The sequence below is a fragment of the Bison bison genome, unplaced genomic scaffold, assembly GCF_000754665.1.
Source record: "Bison bison bison isolate TAMUID 2011002044 unplaced genomic scaffold, Bison_UMD1.0 scf7180017864473, whole genome shotgun sequence".
NCBI classification, from domain to species: Eukaryota; Metazoa; Chordata; class Mammalia; order Artiodactyla; family Bovidae; genus Bison; species Bison bison.
The window spans coordinates 5701424-5707381 of NW_011495034.1; positions in this window are offsets into that span (position 1 = coordinate 5701424).

Here is a 5958-nt window from a genome sequence, read left to right on the forward strand (position 1 = left end):
GTTCTGTGACAACCAGATATTGTCTGATTTGGACAATGTCTCCAAACATTGCCAAATGTTCCTTTGGGGCAAAGTCACCCGGAGATTGAGAGTCACTGATAAAGACCAACTATTAAACCTTTTTATCAATGAAGACAGGGCAGGCAGAAGCATTATTTCTTTCTTGGGTATCCAAAGGAAAAATTTTTTAAAAAGAACATAGGTTTTAGTCTCTTTTCTTTCATCTGTTCCTAAGACATTTTTATAAACATTTTCTGGGCAAATTTTCTTGGATCAATCCATTGCTATCTGTTCACTTGCCCAGTGCTTTACACAAATAGTGAAAGTGAAGTCGCTCAGTCGTGTCCGACTCTTTGCGACCCCATGGACTGCAGCCTACCAGGCTCCTCTGGCCATGGGATTTTCCAGGCAATAGTCCTGTAGTGGATTGCCATTTCCTTCTCCAGGGGATCTTCCCAACCAAAGGACTGAACCTGGGTCTCCCACATTGTAGACAGACTCTTTACTGTCTGAGCCACCAGGGAAGTCTCCAAATCTATTTTATACACAGGATCTTAATTTCCACAAGATGTAGTACTAAAAGCCAGAGGGTTGGGAAGCAGCAAGGTGTCAATAAAGAAAGATTTGGAGGAAGACAGGCCAGAGCTTCAATTCTGGAAGCATTGTTCATTGGTTGTAAAAACTTAGGCCAGCTCTTCAGCTTCTGTGCCCCTCAGTTTTCTTATCAGAAACGTGGAAATGTCATCATGGAGAAACACTGGGTGAATTAAAATGAGGTGAGATGAATAACAATATATCTCACTTAGCAGAGACTTAATCAGTGACAACTTTTTAAGTTAGAACACCAAGACCAGAGCTTCCTGGAGACCCCACGGCCTTCCTGCCCCTACATCGAGGCAGCTTTCTCAATAGCAGTGCTTTTTGCCCCATTCTGGTCATAGACTTCTTTAAGGTCTGATTCTTTCCTTATTTAGCACCACCTACCTGAGAACTGCTTCCCAGGTGGCCCAGTGTAAAGAATTCCCCTGCCAATGCAGGAGACACAGGAGGTGCAGGTTCGATCCCTGGGTCAGGAAGATCCCCTGGAGAGTTCCATGGACAGGGGAGCCTGGTGGGGTATGGAATATGGGTCGCAAAGGGATGGACAGGACTGAGCGACTGAGCACACGTGCTCCTAAAGAATAGCTCTTGGTCCACCATCATGGCACCCCACTCCAGTACTCTCGCCTGGAAAATCCCATGGACAGAGGAGCCTGGAGGGCTGCAGCCCATGGGGTCTCGAAGAGTCGGACACGAATGAAGCGACTTAGCAGCAGCAGCACCATCCTAACCATGTGTTAAACAAGCCCCACTGTCCTTGGCATTCATTCGGTGCTCAGTGGTATTTAATTCTGTTGCTATCCTACTCTCCAAAACAACTACTTTATGTCATCTTCTCTTTCCATAACCCTCCAATGTCTCCTCTTCCGTTCACAGATTTCCTGGTCTCCTCTCTTCCTGGGATGGTAAGATTGCATTTCACAGGTCTCTTCCTTTGAAGCTACCACGGTGGTGTTCCTTATTTTGGCCAATGATATATAGAATAAGGGTCAGATATCATTTCCAGGGACAGGCTTTAAGGGGCAGGATGCCACTCTTCCCTTTTTCAATTTCAGTAATACAGAAGAACAGCGAGTCACCCAGCTCCCCGGCTGAGGTTAGAGCAACATCCCCTACTTGACCAGCAATAGAGATTTAGCCTGAGAGAGAAATAGACCTTTGTCATGTCAAACTCCTCAGATACAGAGTTTGCAAGTTACTACAACATAACCTAGTCAAGACTTCACTTCCTATTTCAGTGACAAAATAGAAACAATCAGAAGGCAACTCTGAAATCTCTCATGACCACAACTGCCATTAATTAGTCACCATTTATTCTCCTTTCCTTCTGTATTATGGATGAATACTCCTGAGACCAATCTTTTGTCTTGTACCCTAGACTGTATGTTCTTCTATCTACTCGAGGCCATCATTCCAGCATTTTTCTCCTTTGTCTCTTAAATCATCAATTTTCCCCTCTCTACTAGGTCACTTCCATCAGTAAATAAGATACTAATATAATACCCCAATCTTCTGAAAAAAAGAAAAGAAAGAAATGTCCTCTAGTAGCCCTACTCATTTTAAAAGAGGTGCAATATTTACTCTTGTTCTCTCTGGAACCATCTTCAGGTAGGGTCCTGCTTACCCCAATCAACTAAATCTGCTCTTATCAAGGTCAGCAGTGACAATGAATTTGCTAAATCTAGTAGTCAAATCTCAGTCCTTATCTGATAGACAGAGTACCTGATGAACTACTGATGGAGGTTCATGACATTGTACAGGAGACAGGGATCAAGACCATCCCCAAGAAAAAGAAATGCAAAAAACCAAAATGGCTGTCTGAGGAGGGCTTACAATAGCTGTGAGAAGAAGAGAAGCCAGAGGCAAAGGAGAAAAGGAAAGATATATCCATTTGAATGCAGAGTTCCAAAGAATAGCAAGGAGAGATAAGAAAGCCTTCCTCAGTGATCAGTCCAAAGAAATAGAGGAAAACAATAGAATGGGAAAGTCTAGAGATCTCTTCAAGAAAATTAGAGATACCAAGGTAATATTTCATGCAAAGATGGACTCAGGACAGAAATGGTATGGACCTAACAGAAGCAGAAGATATTAAGAAGAGGTGGCAAGAATACACTGAAGAACTGTACAAAAAAGATCTTCAAGACCCAGATAATCATGATGGTGTGATCACTCACCTAGAGCCAGACATCCTGGAATGTGAAGTCAAGTGGGCCTTAGGAAGCATCATTACAAACAAAGCTAGTGGAGGTGATGGAATTTCAGTTGAGCTATTTCAAATCTGAAAAGATGATGCTGTGAAAGTGTTGCACTCAATATGCCAGCAAATTTGGAAAACTCAGCAGTGGCCACAGGACTGGAAAAGGTCAGTTTTCATTCCAATTCCAAAGAAAGGGAATGCCAAAGAATGCTCAAACTACCACACAATTGCACTCATCTCGCAGGCTAGTAATGCTTAAAATTCTCCAAGCCAGGCTTCAATAATACGTGAACCGTGAACTTCCAGATGTTCAAGCTGGTTTTAGAAAAGGCAGAGGAACCAGAGATCAAATTGCCAACATCCACTGGATCATTGAAAAAGGAAGAGAGTTCCGGAAAAACATCTATTTCTGCTTTATTGACTATGCCAAAGCCTTTGACTGTGTGGATCACAATAAACTGTGGAAAATTCTGAAAGAGATGGGAATACCAGACCACCTGACCTGCCTCTTAAGAAATCTGTATGCAGGGCAGGAAGCAACAGTTAGAACTGGACATGGAACAACAGACTGGTTCCAAATAGGAAAAGGAGTACCTCAAGGCTGTATATTATCACCCTGCTTATTTAACTTATATACAGAGTACATCATGAGAAAAGCTGGGCTGGAAGAAGCACAAGCTGGAATCAAGATTGCCAGGAGAAATATCAATAACCTCAGATATGCAGATGACACCACCATTATGGTAGAAAGTGAAGAAGAACTAAAGAGCCTCTTGATGAAAGTGAAAGAGGAGAGTGAAAAAGTTGGCTTAAAGCTCAACATTCAGAAAACTAAGATCATGGCATCTGGTCCCATCACTTCATGGCAAATAAATGGATAAACATTGGAAACAGTGGCAGACTTTTTTTCTTTTTTTGGCTCCCAAATCACTGCAGATGGTGGCTGCAGCCAAGAAATAAAAAGACACTTACTCCTTGGAAGGAAAGTTATGACCAACCTAGACAGCATATTAAAAAGCAGAGACATTATTTTGCCAACAAAGGTCCAACTAGTCAAGGCTATGGTTTTTCCAGTGGTCATGTATGGATGTGAGAGTTGGACTATAAAGAAAGCTGAATGCTGAAGAAATGATGCTTTTGAACTGTGGTGTTGGAGAAGACTCTTGAGAGTCCCTTGGACTGCAAGGAGATCCAATCAGTCAATCCTAAAGGAAATCAGTCCTGAATGTTCATTGGAAGGACTGATGTTGAAACTGAAACTCCAACACTTTGGCCACCTGATGTGAAGAGCTGACTCATTTGAAAAGACCCTGATGCTGGGAGGGATTGGGGGCAGGAGGAAAAGGGGACAACAGAAGATGAGATGGTTGGATGGCATCACTGACTCAATGGATGTGAGTTTGAGTAAACTCCAGGAGTTGGTGATGGACAGGGAGGCCTGGTGTGCTGCAGTCCATGGGGTCGCAAAGAGTGGGACTCGACTGAGAAACTGAACTGACTGACTGATAAGATATAACGCTGACTTCATTGATCACATTCTTTCCTTCTTGAAATATTTTCTTCATTTGGCCTTCAGGACACAACTATCTCTTAGTCTTCTGTTTCACTGGCTACTTCATCCTGGCCTCTCAAACTCTAAATGTTGGTTTGCCTGAGACCTGAGGCTTCAGACATCCTTTCTTCTTCATCCACACTTCTCCACCACATAGTCTCATCCAGTTTCTTGGTTTTTCGAACCGTCCTATGTTGCTGACACAAAATTGTTACCTTTCTCCTGACCTTTAGATTTACATCTCTACTAAGACCTCTGATAGGTATCTCAACATGTCCTAAACTAAACTGCTGATTCCTACCCTTCCCACAACCTACTCTTACAGTTTTCTCCAGCTCAGTATATAGCAACTCCATCCTTTTGGTTGGTCAGGTAAAATTTGTGAAGTCACCCTTGATTCCTCTTTCTCTCAACCCCCATGTCCAATCTGTCACAAACCCTGTTAGTCATACCTTTAAATTATACCCCAAATTCCACATCTTACCATCTCCACTACTAGAATCCTGGATTAAGCCAAAATCATCTCCCCAAAGAATTACTTCAATAGATTCCTAACTGGTCTCTCTACTTCCTTCCTCCTTATAGAGTCTGTTTTCTATGCTACCCGCTCTCATGGAGTCCTTCAGTAGGCACATCACTAATGGCTCAGATGGTAAAGGATCTGCCTGCAAAGCAGAAGACCTGAGTTTGATCCCTGGGTCGGGAAGATCCCCTGGAGAAGGGAATGGCCACCCACTTCAGTATTCTTGCCTGGAGAATTCCATGGACACAGGAACCTGGGGGGCTACAGTCCATGGGGTCACAAAGAGTGGGATACGACTGAGTGACTAACACTGCTGCTGCTGTTAAGTAGCTTCAGTCGTGTCCGACTCTGTGCAACCCCATAGACGGCAGCCCACCAGGCTCCCCCGTCCCTGGGATTCTCAAGTGCCTTTAAAACCTGGCACCCTTGGTTGTTGATAGAATTAAGACAGACGCTTGAGACAGGCCCTGAACAACTTTTCGGGGTAGGGGATTCTTTATCACTTGCGGTGTCAGGGAGGTTGTGATTTCATCATGGGATTGTTCTCACTCCCTAGCCATTTATCCTCACCTCCAAGTCCTCTAGTTATGGCTAGCATCCAATCCTTCCAGTACTCTTGTCACTCCTAATTAATGTCCCCTTCCAACTCACTTTCCTTGTGCCCCCGTTAAAAATGTTTACAGATTGCTAGCTTGGAGGTAGAGTTTCTCTCTTCCTCCAGTCCAGAGGCAAGATTTGGTGCGTTATGACATAACCCTCCCTCCTCCACGCCACTCACTCTGCCCATCCCCAGGGAACTGCAAGCCCTTCAAAAGTTTGATGGAGTGCAGTAGAGCAGAGTTTAGCAAATAACTAACGCATACCTAGATGCTCCAAGTACAGAGTCTCTGACGTGGGTGGTGCAATGCTCACCGGCTGCCACCGGGGCCAGAAGGGCGGAAGTCTGGATAGAAGGGTTGAGGAAACCCTGAGACAGAAACGTAAAGGGACGCAGAGGAGAAGAAGAGGGAGGGAGGAGATTCAGGGACGGCGCTTCGGGGGAGGAGCTTCAGGGGGCGGAGCTTCGGGGGAGCTTCACGGGGAGGA